The sequence below is a fragment of the Panicum virgatum genome, chromosome 2K (assembly GCF_016808335.1).
Source record: "Panicum virgatum strain AP13 chromosome 2K, P.virgatum_v5, whole genome shotgun sequence".
Classification (NCBI taxonomy): Eukaryota; Viridiplantae; Streptophyta; class Magnoliopsida; order Poales; family Poaceae; genus Panicum; species Panicum virgatum.
In genome coordinates, this window is record NC_053137.1 from 47,937,417 (window position 1) to 47,953,223 (window position 15,807).

The 15,807-nt window shown below is 41.0% G+C and overlaps 1 long non-coding RNA gene across 9 annotated transcripts; it reads left to right on the top strand.

Moving 5' to 3' along the window:
- The first annotated feature begins 620 nt into the window (after window positions 1-620).
- LOC120681114 lies at window positions 621-15,443 on the top strand. 9 transcript variants are annotated; one of them, XR_005677839.1, is made up of 10 exons: window positions 621-1,062; window positions 1,184-1,256; window positions 1,683-1,773; window positions 2,663-2,743; window positions 4,547-4,779; window positions 4,961-5,033; window positions 5,136-5,237; window positions 5,349-5,377; window positions 5,959-14,064; window positions 15,016-15,443. It is a non-coding gene; the product is annotated as an uncharacterized LOC120681114 (long non-coding RNA). The 9 variants fall into 9 exon arrangements; XR_005677841.1 differs by having other exon boundaries at window positions 621-1,017; XR_005677837.1 differs by having other exon boundaries at window positions 621-1,256.
- The last annotated feature ends 364 nt before the right edge of the window (window positions 15,444-15,807 follow it).

The window sequence follows — 15,807 nt, forward strand, 5'->3', positions numbered from 1 at the left end:
CTTTGCTGATCACCTATATATATGGCGGTTTTTATATGCATGATTACTCGATCACTCGGCGTAGTCTAATCTGTTGAGGATCAATATCCGTGGTACCGTCACCAGCAGGAGAGACATTGTTCGTATATATAACTGGGCGAACGTTTGGTGGTTTAAACTGACACAGCTTCACTCAAGTATATGAACAAGAAAATATAGGAGGGAAGGAGATAGAGATTCGAGCGGTTCGTTTTGGGTCCTGAATGAGATTTGAATCGGGAGATAGAATTGGCCATTGGGCTTCAAGGGCTCGATCGATAAATTGAGTGGGCATGAAAGCCCAATTCAGCTAGGCCTCAATACGGCTAGAGCTGAGCCCAATCCCAGCAACCCAACTGAAGAGGCTCGATCGTTACCACTGCATTCCCGGGTCGGGCCAGGAATAGGCGTTCGTTTCGGCCTGGCTCGGGAAAGAATCCGGCCCGGAAAGGTGGTTCCGCCCCTCCCACGGCCGGAAGAAATCCACAGCTCCCACCCACCGTATCTTTTCCAGGCGGTCGAAACGCGAAGCGCAAATCCAATCCTACAATCGCTCGCTAGTTTCACAACTAACAAATGATATGAGTATATGACAGCCTCTTCCTACTCCACTTGCGCGGGCCCCACTCAGCATGCATTCTCCCCCTCCTTCCGTTAACATTCTCCAGACTCTTCCTCATTTCCCTTTCTCTTTCCTCTATCTCTCCTTCCGCTTCTCTCAAGCCCAACGAAATCCCCACACCGCCGCTGACGGGCCCCCAAGCTTTTCGTGCGGCCGCAGCTCGCCACCACCGGGGAGCCACCGAGATCCTCGCGCACGCAGCAAAACTGTCCTGCATCACCACAGCGAGGCTCCTCTGATCCGGATCTCAGATTCAGAAGGGAGGCCACTAAAGATGATGGGGGCATGACCCCTGTGCCTCGGCGAGGCAATCCCTACCTCGAGCGTGGCGGCGGTTGTGGAATGGATCGACGCCCCCGAGTGCGGCGGCACATGTGGTAGGGTTGCTGGCCTTGATTTGTAGCAGCCGGGAAGCGCCCCCGGTAAATCGCCGCTTCTTGCTCCCCTTTCCCCTTCTGACCGACCGATAATAGAACTTGTGCGGATGAGATTCAAGGCCGACCGATGATAGAGCTCGTGCTCAAGAGATGTTTGAAATTGCAGATCTGCATGAGCTTTGATGATGTAGCAGATGCAAGCACAGTTCCTTAGAAATCCGTCGTGTTGATCGTTTGTGGTATGGAATTTTTTTTAATGTTTGGGTTTTAGTGCTCTACAGAAGCATTTTAACTGCTTGCATCTCGCATTCTACACCAAGCATCGACCCATACTGTGCTACTCTCTCAACGTCTTATTGCTTAGGTTATCCTCCTAATGTTTTACATTTTTCATTCCAAGGAGTGTACCTTCAAAATTTTTCATTCCATTTTCTTCGTTTTGTGGTAATTACTGAACTACTTCCCGGATACTCTGTATGATAGATTGTTGTTTGTTCTCTTGCATGTTTAGCTTGGTTTCAGCTTTCCAGTGTGACAGATTTCCCTATGTGCATCATGTTGATAGTTCAGCATTCATTTTCTTTAGTCTTTGCTTCCTTTTTCTCCAGGAAGGTCAAAGAATAATCTTATGATTTAACTGATATGCTTTACTATGTCTTCTGAAGGTTTTTTCTGTGAATCAATTGTTGCGTCTCCAACACCAGCATTTGCATGAATACTATAGTGGGAATAGTGGTTTAGTTACTTCTTTGGCAGGTGAGGCTTAATTCTTTGAATGTGATTTCCTTTCCCCATAGCATGCTACTCTAGTAGCATGTAAGCACTTTGGTTCTCTGATGGCGATGTTTAATTCCTTTTTGCCCCTGCACGCAATATGATGTATATCAATTATCAAGACATCGATGCATTATGGTCTGACGTGGCATCTCATGGCCAGTATGCATGATGCCCTATAGAACATGCAAAAACGTTATTAGGATAATTTTTGTTTAATAAGTTGTCCCATACATGCTCAAAATTTGTCTTTATTTTTTCATTTAGACTAATCATAAGTTATCTGCACAAGTTTTGTTTCGTGAAAATTACTTTTTCCTCCAAATTTATAGTTATTAGTATAAGTTTTGTTTAATAAGTTGTTCCACTAACATATCATGGTTATCTATGCTCAAAATTTGTCTTTATTTTTCATTTATACAAACCATAAGTTATACGCATAAATTTGTTTGTTGAAAATTACTTATCCCTCAAACTTTATAGTTATTAGGGATAACTTTTGTCTAATAAGTTGTCCGAATAACGTTATCATGGTTGTATATGCTAATTTGTCCAAAGTTAGCACCCACATCATTGTGCTTTGGTGAAAACAGAAAAGGGTGTTCATATGATCAAAATAATACATGGACACTGCCTGTCAATAATCATTGTCTTCTAAAATTGATCATGCCAAGACTTTTAGCGACCAAATATAGGATAATTCTAATTGTTTCGACATAAATGGTTTAGATTACATAGCATGACAAAGGAACAAACACATGCACCAATCTTTTCCTTTTTTTCAGAATTGTACATGATATTGCGTTGACGTTTTTTAATTAGATCAGCATGAATCATTTGCAAGTGAATCTTCTTCTCTTTCAACAAACAGAAAAATATGGATGTGGATGATGAATCTGGTGGGGCTGCCCAGTCAAGTGATTCAAGAAATGCTTCTCATCAAATCCCAAAGGTACGATTTCCCCCTACTCGGACGTGCAAATAATGTTTTTCTGGTTATCCCCTCTCTCATGGCGGAATCCAAAACAACAATCGCACGCTACAGAGCTTCGTGGCGCGCGATGCTACAGCCGGCCATGCGCTGTCCGTACCCACCCATGTGACAGCAGTTCAAGCATTGATTTGCTTTCTCTTTTCCTTTTTTATATATTCCCTCTGTGTTCCGTACCGGCAGCAAGCTATCATCATTATTTTCAGAATTTTCTTTTTTTCTACTATGTGTTTCTCTAGAGAAATTCTTTTGATACAAATTATAGAAGAATTATACTAAAAAGTTATATCAAGTATTGTGCTTAGAAGTTGTATGATGAACTTGTACGTAAAAAGTTGTCAGAGAAGTCTTCCTAAATACTTTTTCATAGAAATTGTGTTGAAAAGTTATCTCGACAAGTATTTTTACAAGTATGACAAACTTATGCATCAAAGTTGTGTGACAAGATTTCGTAGAAGTGTTGTATGACAAACTTATGCATTAAAGTTGTGTGAAAAGTTTTCATGGAAGTTATGTTCCAACCTTATCATTTAGTAAGGAGGCTGAAAAAAGTTATGCGTAAAAAATTGTACATGTGTTAAAAAATTATCCTAAAAAGTTGGTTAGAAAAATTTATGCGTAAAAGTTATGAGTATCATAAAAGGTGCGCTGAAAAATTATCATTTCATAGTTATGTTGAAAAAATATTATCTAATAGTTGTCTGGAAAAGCTCAAAAGTTATACATATAAGTAACTTTCTAAAAATAGAAAATCGTGGGAGAGAGAAACTTTCCCAAAAAAGGAAAATCAGCCGTCCCGGCGCTCGCGCGCTGATTAGCTGAGCCCTCTCTCATGGTGTCTCAGGAAATTAATGTTTTCTTTTATCCCCTAACATTTGCATTTTTCCCTAAGTAAAATATTCTTTTGACAATTTTATTCATACAAAGTATGCTAAAAAGTTATCTTGAGAAGTTGTATTTTCTTTTTAAATCTGTATGGTGAACTTATGTATCAAAGGTGTGTGAAAAGTTTTTTTGATAACATTCACATGAAAGTTATGTTCAAAATTATTTCTTTTAATAAGTAGGCTGAAAAGGTTATACGTAAAAGATATACATACCGTGTCATTTGTGTTAAAAATTATGTGAAAAGTTTTTTCTTTTTACAATCTGTATGACAAACTTATGTATCAAAGTTGTGCTTGCAATTTTGCTGAAAAGAAAATCGGCTATAGCCTGGACAATGCTGACATGGTCAGTTAATATTTTCTCTTTTAGTATTTTCATAACTTGTTGCACACATAAGGTTGAGATGTTCACACATGAAAGTTATGTTCAAAATTATTTCTTTTAATAAGTAGGCTGAAAAGGTTATACGTAAAAGATATACATACCGTGTCATTTGTGTTAAAAATTATGTGAAAAGTTTTTTCTTTTTACAATCTGTATGACAAACTTATGTATCAAAGTTGTGCTTGCAATTTTGCTGAAAAGAAAATCGGCTATAGCCTGGACAATGCTGACATGGTCAGTTAATATTTTCTCTTTTAGTATTTTCATAACTTGTTGCACACATAAGGTTGAGATGTTCATAACTTTGTTGGACAATTTTTCTTTTTTAGTATATGCGCACATATTTTTTTCAGCATTCAACTTTTGCGCACAAGTTGTCAATCCCATGTCAAAAGCGATGCTATGAACATAACCTTTTTTGAATATTCTCCTTTTTTATTTTAGTTAACCTTCATTTTTTTTCCTTTTTTCTCTTTTTTTACATCCCCCCAGGTGCTTGTCCCTCTCCGGAAAAATTCTTTTTGGTATCTGCTTGTTGCTAATTTCAGACATAAAAGGTTTGAGGTTATTTGCCCATTCGAGAATTCAGATATTATAAAAGATGATGCTCTTGTTGCTGTTGCAAACTTCAGAAAAGTCTTTAAGTGTGTCCAGAGCAGGTCAACAAGAGTTGAAATATACAACATGCCAACAGTGATTGGAAGTGTATCGAGCAGAACAAACCAGTTAAGTGAATCTCCTTTTTTTCGTTACATTTCGTCTGTCTATACATTTTTACATGGCAATTTTTTTTCATTTTTGTTAATTGTACTAGTTAAGTTCACATTCTCTTTTTTTTTTCTCTTTTTCTTTTTTTGCATTTCTTATGGATTTTTTTCCACACCCATTTTTTCTCCCCCCACACAGGAATGACAGCGGTGTGTTTGTTCTAAAACTGTTGTTATCATATACTGGCAATACTCATTTTTATTTCAAACCAGTAAGCTCCCCTCCCCCCTCATTAATCACTTTGATTCTTTTTAAAAAAATGCATACTTTTTGTATCCCAAGCTTATAGCTTTCCATTCTTTTTCCAAATCAGGATCATGCAAAACCAATTCGTGAAATGGTAACATACTATCTGTGCACGCATGCTCAGAATCAGATTGTAATTCCTGAAATAAAGTTGATTACTTCAAGACATGTAAGTATTTACATACATCTTTTTTTTCATATTTAGTTTTTCAAATGTGTTAGATACATCTTTTTTTCACAGTTTTATATTTATTATGTGTTTTGCCTATTTTTTTCTCAGGGTGTTGAACCTATTAGTTATGTCACAAGGTAATACCAACAACCGTAACTTCCATTTTTACAGCAACGAACTTATGTATTCAATTTTTTTTATTGTCAACATACCAGCACATAACAGTAAATTATGTATACAAGTTTCCAAACAAAACTTTTTCGATTTAAGATGCCGAGAACTCGTACATATTAAGTTATACAAGTATAACTTAGCCCTACATAAGTTATGCATATAAGGTAGCAAGTATGATTTTTTTATGTACACGCAGTTATGCATAAGTTACATGTCATATTAGTTTTCCCAATACATTATGTATACAATATCCAGTTTTTCATCACATCTAAGTTCAGTAAGTCATGCACCACGACATAAGTTTGTAGACATATGTTATGCATAACTATGATGCACGACATCATAAGTTATGCATAATATATATGTCATACAATTTGGACATCATAAGCTCAATAAGTTATGCAGCACAACATAAACGTAATAAGTTATGCATAAATTATATGACATACAAGTTTCATATACATTTTGTCATTCATTAACTTTTTCACATATCTTTTTTAACATTAATAACATTTTTTTTGCACTTCGCCCGTTTTTTTTCCAGATGCGCGAAGAAATGATGCACTGCCTGACGTTTGAAAAACAAAAAAGATCTACAAATTAACGAAAAAGATACAATTATACTTGGTGTCAATAGTCTCTTCTATTTTTTTTAGAAAATTTTACATTTTCCCCGCTTTGGTTTTTTGCATGCACCTTACACATGATATTGCAAGGCATCACAACCTTTTTTTATTCTCGTTAATAAATTTTTTGTTAACAGATTTTTATACTCTTTTTCTAACATATTTTTAATAATTTTCCAACTAAATAATTAATTTTTTTATTTTTAATATTTTTTTGTTTGAATGTAACTTTTATTTGACTTCCCCCACCCGATATACTCCCTACATCCTAACGGTCCTGGAAAAAAAATATGCGTCCTGAAAAGAGAATGACTTCGGGAATTTTTCAAACGAAGCCCACGTGACATGATTTTTTGTCGGGCCAGATCGGCATATAGTGCGGGCGGCCCAAAAAAGAAAGGGAAGGACTCCTGAAGCTCGCGGGCTGTCATTTAGTGCGGGGCGGCCCAAAAAGGAAAGAGAATGGTCCCGAAGCCGAAAATGGTATATGTCAAGGTTGTCGGAAATCGTTTGCTACTTTGCGTCCTGGGGCGCGCGTGCGAACTAGCAAGCCCCAATACGAAGCGAGCGTGGGCGTGGCGGCGGCGCCACTCCCCCTTCTCGCCGGTAAGGCGCCACCCTCCTCTTCCTTCCCATGTTCTCTCGATTCAGATCCGGTCTTGCTCGATCTTGTGTGGTGTTCTTGGATTACCGTTGTTGCTCGAGCAGCACGGCGGAGCCGGCGCCGGCACCGGCACCGTCTTCCTCCGCCGCCGCACCCGCCGATTCGACCGCGCTCGAGGCTGATGACGGGTCGGCCGTGGCGTGAAGAGGGGCCGCAGCAGGCACGCCGCGCGTGTAGAGGTGGAGAAGGTGGAGGCGGCGCTGGTCAGTTTATTGTCAGTTGACGCACAACAGCAACTAGTTCTTGTTGGATCTCCAGCCCGGCACGGCGGGGTGCGGTGGGTACTCGGGCTTCGTCTCCTCCAGGTACCGCGCCGCGCTGCTCATGGAGCTGCATGTGAACAGCAGCGCCACGAGGAAGGCGAGGGAGGACATGATTTTCTTGGAAACCATGTCGGATGGCTTGTGGCTTGTGCTTTCTCAGCTTGGATCGATCTCAGTGTATTAGTGAGAGGGTGCGAGCTAGTTCTTGTTGTGATGCTGTGATGGCTGCAAACAGCGAAGAGGGGCTCGCAGCTCGCTATTTGTAGATACAAGGGAAGGCCTTGCTGCATGCATAGTTGCATGTGGGCGTGTTTGCAGGAGTCTTCTGGTCTTTGGTGCCTGCTGGTAGCAGTAGTCATCTGCATTTTTTCTCTCCTGAAACCTCTAGGCTCGAGGTCCTCTGCTCAACTTAGTTTTCCAAAATGTTATCTCTACTACATGTCTGGTTTAATCAGTTGAGAATACCCTGAAATATGCGTGAGCTGGTTGGTGGATGCATGCATGCTTTATTTATCTTTACACAAGCCTACTAGTTACTGTTAGTGCCTATGATAGTTTACTGTCAGTTGACGTACAGCCTATAATAGTTTACTGTCAGTTGACGTACAGCAACTGTGGTCGGTTAAGGTCTTTTTGGCTCCAGGACTTTTTTCAGAAGTCCCTATCACATCAAAAGGAATTTTACTATTTTATAGTATTAAATAAAATCTGTTTATAAATGTTTTTTGACAGCTGAGTGCTTTTTCGCGAGACGAATCTAATGAGCCTAATTAATTCATAATTTGCTACAGTGATGCTACAGTAACCATTCGCTAATCATAGATTAAGATACCTCATTAGATTCGTCTCGCAGTTTAGCCCCAGGATTCTGCAGTTAGTTTTATAATTAATATTTATTTAATACTTCTAAATACTAAAAAGTCCCTAGGACTTTTTTGAAGTCCCTGTTTCTAAACACCCCCTAAGTACCGCACTGCTGCTGTTATGTTCTTTATCATGATTCATTCTAAAACCTAAATACCTAATCATGAGTCATGTCCCGACTAACAAATATCTTTTCTTGTTACTTGTAGATCCCACCGGAACCATTTAGAGTTGGGTACATAGTCACAAAAATGATTTGTACGAACGCCTCGCTTTTTTCAGGGGCAGATCAAAATTTGATCCGTTTCTACAAAGGGAGCAGGAGTACTGTAGCAACTAACCGCCCCCGGAAATCAATTTGTAGGAACAGTTTACCCCCCCCCCCCCCCCAAATCTCTATAAAAATCCGGGCACCTTCTTACTCCTCCCGACCCCCATTGTTTGCACGGGTGAGGAGCTCCCCGAAAATCCCAAAAAAAAGAAATGATGGAGGTTTTCAACTTGATTTCCTTTGAGTTGGGGGCTTCAGGAGATAAGTTGATGCTGATTCTCTGTTGTTTCTAAGCTTTTTTGTTAGATTTATGAATCAAATGGAGCTCTCTTTGCCTCTTACTAGCTAGCTCTATGGAGGAGAGAGAAGATTTGATTTTTTCCTATCTGTTAGTGTTGATCTCCACCGTTTGGGCCCAACGGACCAAACGGGCCTTGACTCGCGCCCTGATCGGGGGTGCCCAGCCCGTGGAAGGCTGGTGGGCCCCCATCGCGCAGCACACATATAAAAGGAAGAGGTGGGGGTCAGTGGGAGGTAGCCAAAAAGATCGCCGCCCATTGCCCCACCAATCGTAACCCTAGCCGATCGGGGTTGTGCTGAAGCGACGGGAAGTGCCACCGGCCCGTCGTCGCTGCACCGCTCCTTCGTCGTCCGTCGCCACTGCGTCACGCCTCTCTCTACCCCTGAGCGCATCTCGACGGGGACACGCCATGGAGGTGCTACGTGCAAGGTAATTTCACCAACAGAGAACACTTTAACCACTCGATCTACTCCTAGACGATTCAATTGTTCTAACAATGGTATCAGAGCCGATCTAGCGATGTAGATCGAGATGGGAAAAAGAGGATTCGTTCGCGAATCGAAAGACAACAGAAAGATCTCGATCTTGGATCGAGAAAGAAACAGAGATAAAAGCAATTCGATCTTGAATCGAAAAAGACAGAGAATTGCCAAACCCTAACCCTAGAAAAGAGGTGGCGGGGCTTGTTTGGGCCTCGCCGCCGGCATCTCCGCCGGCCACTGCCGCACGGGCAGGCTCCTGCGGCGCCGAATCACCGGCACATGACCGCCTGCGCGCGGGACAGAGCGAGCCGCCTTGACTCGCGAGCTCGGGCCATGAACTCCGCCGCAGAGCCTCAAGACGGCGGAGCGCTCACGCTCGGGCGAACGCGCACGCCGGCCTGGGGGCCTGAGGCGGCGCTGAGCCTCCACTCCGGCGTGCTGTCTTGGCCACGACCGCAATTCAGTGGCCGCCGCTGCTCGAGTAGAAAGAAGGGAAGAAAAAGAAAAAAGGGCGAGGGGGCCGGCGGCGGCGCCGCCACTCCTCCTCCGGCCGCCATGGCCGCCGCCGCTCCGTGCTCGTCTCTGTGTGTGCTGCAGACGGACAAGGGGGGGAGGGGAGAGAAGAAAGAGTTGAGCTCGGGATCGCCGGCCATGGTGGCTCGGTGGCCGGGTCGAGCGGCACGGCGGCGAGAGGCCACCGGCGGCGGCGGCGCCACCGAACCCGGACCGGAAGAGCTGAAAAGAAAGAAAAGAAAGAATGATCTAGGGTTTCAAGGGGAAGGGCGACAAACCCATTTTTGTTCGGGCGAAATGGACGGGCGACCGTAGGATTTGATCCGACGGCCAGCGCCGCTCCGCCGCTAATCGGGCCGTGGCCGGCCCAGGCGGGTGCCGAAGTGAGCCGTCTGCTGGGCTGCCAAGCCGCCGGGCCGACCGAGCACTGGCGCTGCGCGTCGGGCTGTATGGGCTGCTGGCCCAGGGCGAGCACAGAGCTGAGCAGGCCACGGGCCGAATCCCCGAGCTGGGCCGCGTGCACAGTAAAAGAAAAAGGTAAATTTCTCAATTTCAGCGGCAGATTTTGATGAAATTTTCAATAGTTTCACCCTCTGATCAATTTGAACCAACGGAAAATTGATCAGAGAAAAGTAAAGTCAAAAGAATGCTTTTGAATATAGAATTTTATATGTGTCAGCTGCAAAGTTTTTAGAGTTGATGCTCTTGATTTTAAAAGCATGATTAAAGAACTTACTTTGAGTAAGTTTTGTACAGTTTTATCTCTATTCAATTTTGAACCAACGAGATAAATTGTTTAGAGAGAAAATGAGTACAATGTACTATTTCTGAAAAGAAAGAAAAGTTTTTCGCTACCATAAAGAAAGAAAAAGTTTTCCGGTGTTATACTGTTGCTATCTTTCAATTAAGTCGGAACCAACGAGAAGATTTAATTGGAAGAATAGTCTCAAAGTCTTAAATAAGTTTTTTCCCTGTGGGTAAAAGATAGAAAAGCTTCCGCTGTTTAAAGTCAAAGCTGAGTTTTGGCATTTTCCTGCCATTTGAAGTTTCAAAGTTGAGCATTACTGGAATCACAAAGATATTTCTCATGGAAGAGAAATTTAAAGTTAATTATGGTATTGTTATTTTCTGACCAACGTTGATGATAACATTATTATAATTTTTTCATGAATCATATCTTGAAGTTTAAGGTCTCTGGTAAATGTTGTATCAAAGTGACCATTTCAGAGAATAGCTAAAGAACTGCTCTCAAACTAGAGAAATGTATTTTCTAGTTTGCGCTGCAATAAAATTGATTATCCTCTAATTAAATTCGAACCAACGGGAGAATTTAATTTTGAGGAGCAGATATATGGTTTTAAAGTTTATTGAGTTTTTTCATACATTAATTCCATTTTTGTCCAACGGTGATACATAATTAATGTAAAAGATTATTCTATTTCTGCCCAACGGTGATATAGAATAGAACTTAAAGTATTGATTATTGACTTTTCATACAAAGAGTTCTATGTTGTCCTTGAAGGACCAAAGACATTGAACTGGGTATTTGTGACTCAGAAAGAAAGAAGGTCATTACATAAGAGAATATATTCTCTGTAAAGAACGGCTTGACAGGAAAAGTACTCAGGATATTTATCCAAGAAGAGTAGATAAAGCAATAAGAGTTCATTTTGAGAAATGTCACTTATGTACTCTCTATCAAGAAGAATTCATTTTGAGTTCATTCAAAGTTGTGATAAGTCAATACATGTTTAATTTGACCAACGTCGGATTAAGCATGTGTGTCATGGAATATTCATATTTATTTCTGAATTTGATATGAACCGATCCTGACATTTTTGTTTGGAAAAGTATGAAATGACCCGCATGACGGGTTAAAGTTGGTATAGTGCTAATCCTGCATGGCGGGAGAAAGTTGTGATGACTCATGTACTGGTTTATCCCACACTAGGAGAAAAGTTTGGAGTAGTTTTGCTATTCTAGAATTGATCGGGCACTTCTATTGTGTCACAGTGATTAAGCAACATGCGAACCTCAAGATAAGAAAGATATGCGAGCGTGACTTGCTAAAGTACTAGTAATGAAGGACTCTATTAAGTTCGTGAAATGAAATGAGGAAAAAGTACTGCCATATCGAATAAAGGACTCTATTGAGTTCTCAAAGCAAAATGAATAAAAGGTACTCCCGTACAAATTAAGAAATTACTTTGTTCTGCATGACGTAATCATGTGGATGAAGTAATAAAAGTTTCCTCATTCACAAAAGTTGTGAATAGTTTTCGAAATTGTGGCAGAAAAGGTCAAGTCACATTTCGAGGGAGAGAAATATGAGACAGTTTAGAAACATACTCCCTTGTAATATGCATTGAAAGCAAGAGATGATCTATTAAATGATGAATGTGACCGTCAAGGGGGTACAACGGTCACTATGCTGATACCCCTATGTAAAGAAATAGCTAAATTTCAGCATTTTTTGCTGGACTACCCTCAAAGATAGTAAGATGGTGCTTACGAGCACATATAAAGTTTACGGAGCATAGATAGAACCTAAACCAAAAGATTTATTGATATGCCATCTTTACAAAAGATGGCAAAATCTGGGGGAGCATGGTATGTAGATACCTTAGACTTGATGAGAAGTGAGAATGCGTGTCCACTTCGATGATTCAAGAACAACAAGTTTCTCATACATGCTGATGTTGTATACAACACATGTTGTTAGCTCTCAAAGAAAATGAATAAAGTAAAGAAGAATCTTGTTATGCAGGATCTCATTAGTCCATAGCCATTTGGCAAAAGGAGCAACAACATTCCCATACAAATTAAAGAAAATCAAATGGAGGTCGATTCCACCTCATTTGAAGAAGTCATAAGAATTCCGTGGGTTAAGTCCATATATATAAAAAAAAGGGATGTGATTCCTGAAAGAATCATCACAGTAGGTTATAATGGACCTACAAAATGTCAATGTGACTCCAGAGGGAATGTTGAAAGATATAAAGCAAATTTTGTGACAAAAGTTTTAGTCAAAGAGAAGAAAGAACATATGGGATACCACAATAGTAAATTCATTTATGGATTGAAGAAAGCCACGAGACGGTGGTATCTAAAGTTTAAATAAAACAATATGAAGTTTTAGGTTTAAAGAGATAAAGGAGGATAATAGTTTTTAAGGAAAGTTTTAAAGAAAGTTAAAGAATGGGAAATTTTATTTCCACAACTTAAAGATAACACCCTACCCACTAGTGGTGGTGTTAATATACTGTTATAGATAAAGAATTCTTGTCCTCAAATTTTGATCTCGGTGATGAGTTTTTCATTCTATGGATTGAGACTCATCGAGATAAAAGAAAGGGGTATTATGATTATCACAAAGGCATACTCAGAAAATATTCTAAAGAAATGAAGTATGCAAAGGAGTAAGCCTACGCCTGTTCCTATCGTTAAGGGTAATAGTTTTGGGAACCTTAGTGTTCCAGGAACCAATGTGAAATGGAAATAGTTCTAAATACTTCAGCTGCTGAAAGTATTATAAGCGCGCAAGAAAAGAACTTACCCTGACATATTTTGTGTATCCGGGTTATTTTGGCAAAAGTTCAATCCAGATATAGATCACTGGAATGAAATTGAGAATATCGGCCTCATGCTAAGTTGGAAAGATCAAGTACTCTCAAAAGGTTGTGAGTACAAAAGTAGAACTTGTGAAATGTGTAGCGAAATCCACAATTGTCGCTGACTTTCACATTTGGAGGTTTTGTGTGGAAAAGCTCCAAAACAAAGCAATTATGATCAATGTGATGCAAAGATATAGTATAGCATGATACGAGGCCGAGGGACAGGCAAAATAATCAAGGGAACCTTTACTCGGAATTGATAATGGTTGACAGCAGCAATAACCATTAAAGTAGTTTGCTCCTGTGACAACAAGTCAACTGTGGTGCCAAACACGTTGACACAAAGTTATACGTTGTAAAGGAGAAAGTCCGGAATCATGATTGGAATGGATTGTGAGTTTAAATGACAGAAAGTATTTGCGGATCCGCTTACTAAAGGCTTGCCGCCCAGTGTGTACAGAGAACACACAGTCGACATGGGTTTATGGTATAGCCTATGTTTTCCGGACGATAAAGGGCCCAAAGTTAAAGTATCTATTTCAGAACCGAGAGGTGTATTGTAGCTGTTAAGTCCATCGGCTATTGACCGTGACGATGAGGCATGCTCATATGCACTAATCCGTGATGGAGTAGGTAGATAAAGAATCAAGAATGAAGAAAGTAAAAGATTGAGATAAGTTAAAATACGAGATGAGATCAAGGGGGAGAATGTTAGTGTTGATCTCCACCGTTTGGGTCCAACGGACCAAACGGGCCTTGACTCGCGCCCTGATCGGGGGTGCCCAGCCCGTGGAATGCTGGTGGGCCCCCGTCGCGCAGCACACATATAAAAGGAAGAGGTGGGGGTCAGTGGGAGGTAGCCAAAAAGATCGCCGCCCATTGCCCCACCAATCGTAACCCTAGCCGATCGGGGTTGTGCTGAAGCGACGGGAAGTGCCACCGGCCCGCCGTCGCTGCACCGCTCCTTCGTCGTCCGTCGCCACTGCGTCACGCCTCTCTCTACCCCTGAGCGCATCTCGACGGGGACACGCCATGGAGGTGCTACGTGCAAGGTAATTTCACCAACAGAGAACACTTTAACCACTCCATCTACTCCTAGACGATTCAATTGTTCTAACAGAATCAACTTTGATTTGGCTCCGAAATGAGATGGTCTAGCAGGTAAAACCTCAGGCCGGCTACTTGTTCTTGTTCTATATATTCAACCTGTTTTAGTTTAGTCTGGAATGACTTTGCTATTATCTAGATCTGTCCTATATACTATACTTTCTAATTTATTTCAAAAGGTGGTACCAAAATAGTCAAGTAGTTACATCAGTTTTACTGTTTTTGATCCAAGGAATATTGAGCAAACTGATGGTTCATATGCAGTAGTAGCAAGTATGCCCTGTTTGTTCTTATCTTTTTTTTTATCATATCAAAGTATGACTTTGTATATTATTGTGTCATGTGTCTGTTTTGACTTGCAAATGTATGACCAAGGGCACTATAGGCTTGCTGCTTTCATACTCGAAATTGTAATGGCTTGCCTTTGTGCGTGCTAGCATGGATCTGCTTCCAATGTGAAGTCACTTGTGAGTATTACTGGTGCCTTTGAGCCGTTAAATCATGGTTTCTTGGCATTTTACTATGCGTACATTCTGCACTGCACGAAGTCACAATCCTTTTGGATTTTGCTGTCTGATTATTACTGGTGCTGATGCTCAAGGAACTAGCTTTAGCGAACAGCAATATTTGATCTCTACTCAATCTTTTTGCATATCTTCTATATTGAGTTCCTGTCATTCACTTTGCCGAACACTGAACAGAGTCATTCATTTTGTTAAACTGTGTTCCTGTCATTCACTTTGCTGCAGCCAAGTAAATTAGGCCATGACATGATTTCTTGAACATACGTTGTTACCTAACTATTCAATAAGCTGCTAATCAAGCTCGTGATTAAATAAAGTGGAGTGCAACAATATGTTGACTAACCCATATCTCTGTGGTTTAACTGTGTGAAGGAAGATGGTGTCAAGGAGGATGAGTCAGGGGTGCCACCATCTTTATTTAACTACGTTGGCGGAATTTCTTTTTGATGGCAACCTTCAGGGATGCAGAAAAGAACAGCTGAGGAACTAGTGAAGCATGATTCAGGAAACTACTCATCTTTGTGGATTAGGACGACTAGCAGTAGCTCTCTTTCTTTGTTTGCATTGCACTTAAAAAGAGTGTACTGAGTGCGCTCATTAACGCCCTTGATTAACCGGAAGTGAGGAGATTATCTCTCTCTTTGGGAGTTAAGATACTGCTTCGTTGTTTGTGAGATTACCAACATCTTTCTGCATTGCCATATCTTCATATGTTGCCATCATGACTCTACGGTGCATTCTTATATGTTCTGGATGTAACAAAATAACATATGTTCTGGATGTTGATTATGTGTTGTTCATTGCAGGTCACGTATCTTCCACCAAATACTACAGCTACATATTTTGATCCTCTATTTTTATCCACTGTTTTCATTCTTCTCCAGCCGAACAAGAATTTGAAACTGTTGTTTTCTATCCTGGCCTGGAACGAGGGATCACCAGGATTGGGTGACAGACCAGGATCCACTCGATCCTGACCTGGAGCGAAACCAGCTGTGGAAACAATCCACTCCTGCCGAACGAGGCCTGAAGCGGCACAAGTGCCGACGAGCAGTAAACTCGAAGGATAATGCTTATCCTGGCCCAGGTCGGCATCCTATGCTACCACACGTACGGTACAGGAGCTATTCGTCGAGTAATGACCGAAGATAGAGCCGCAGAGCT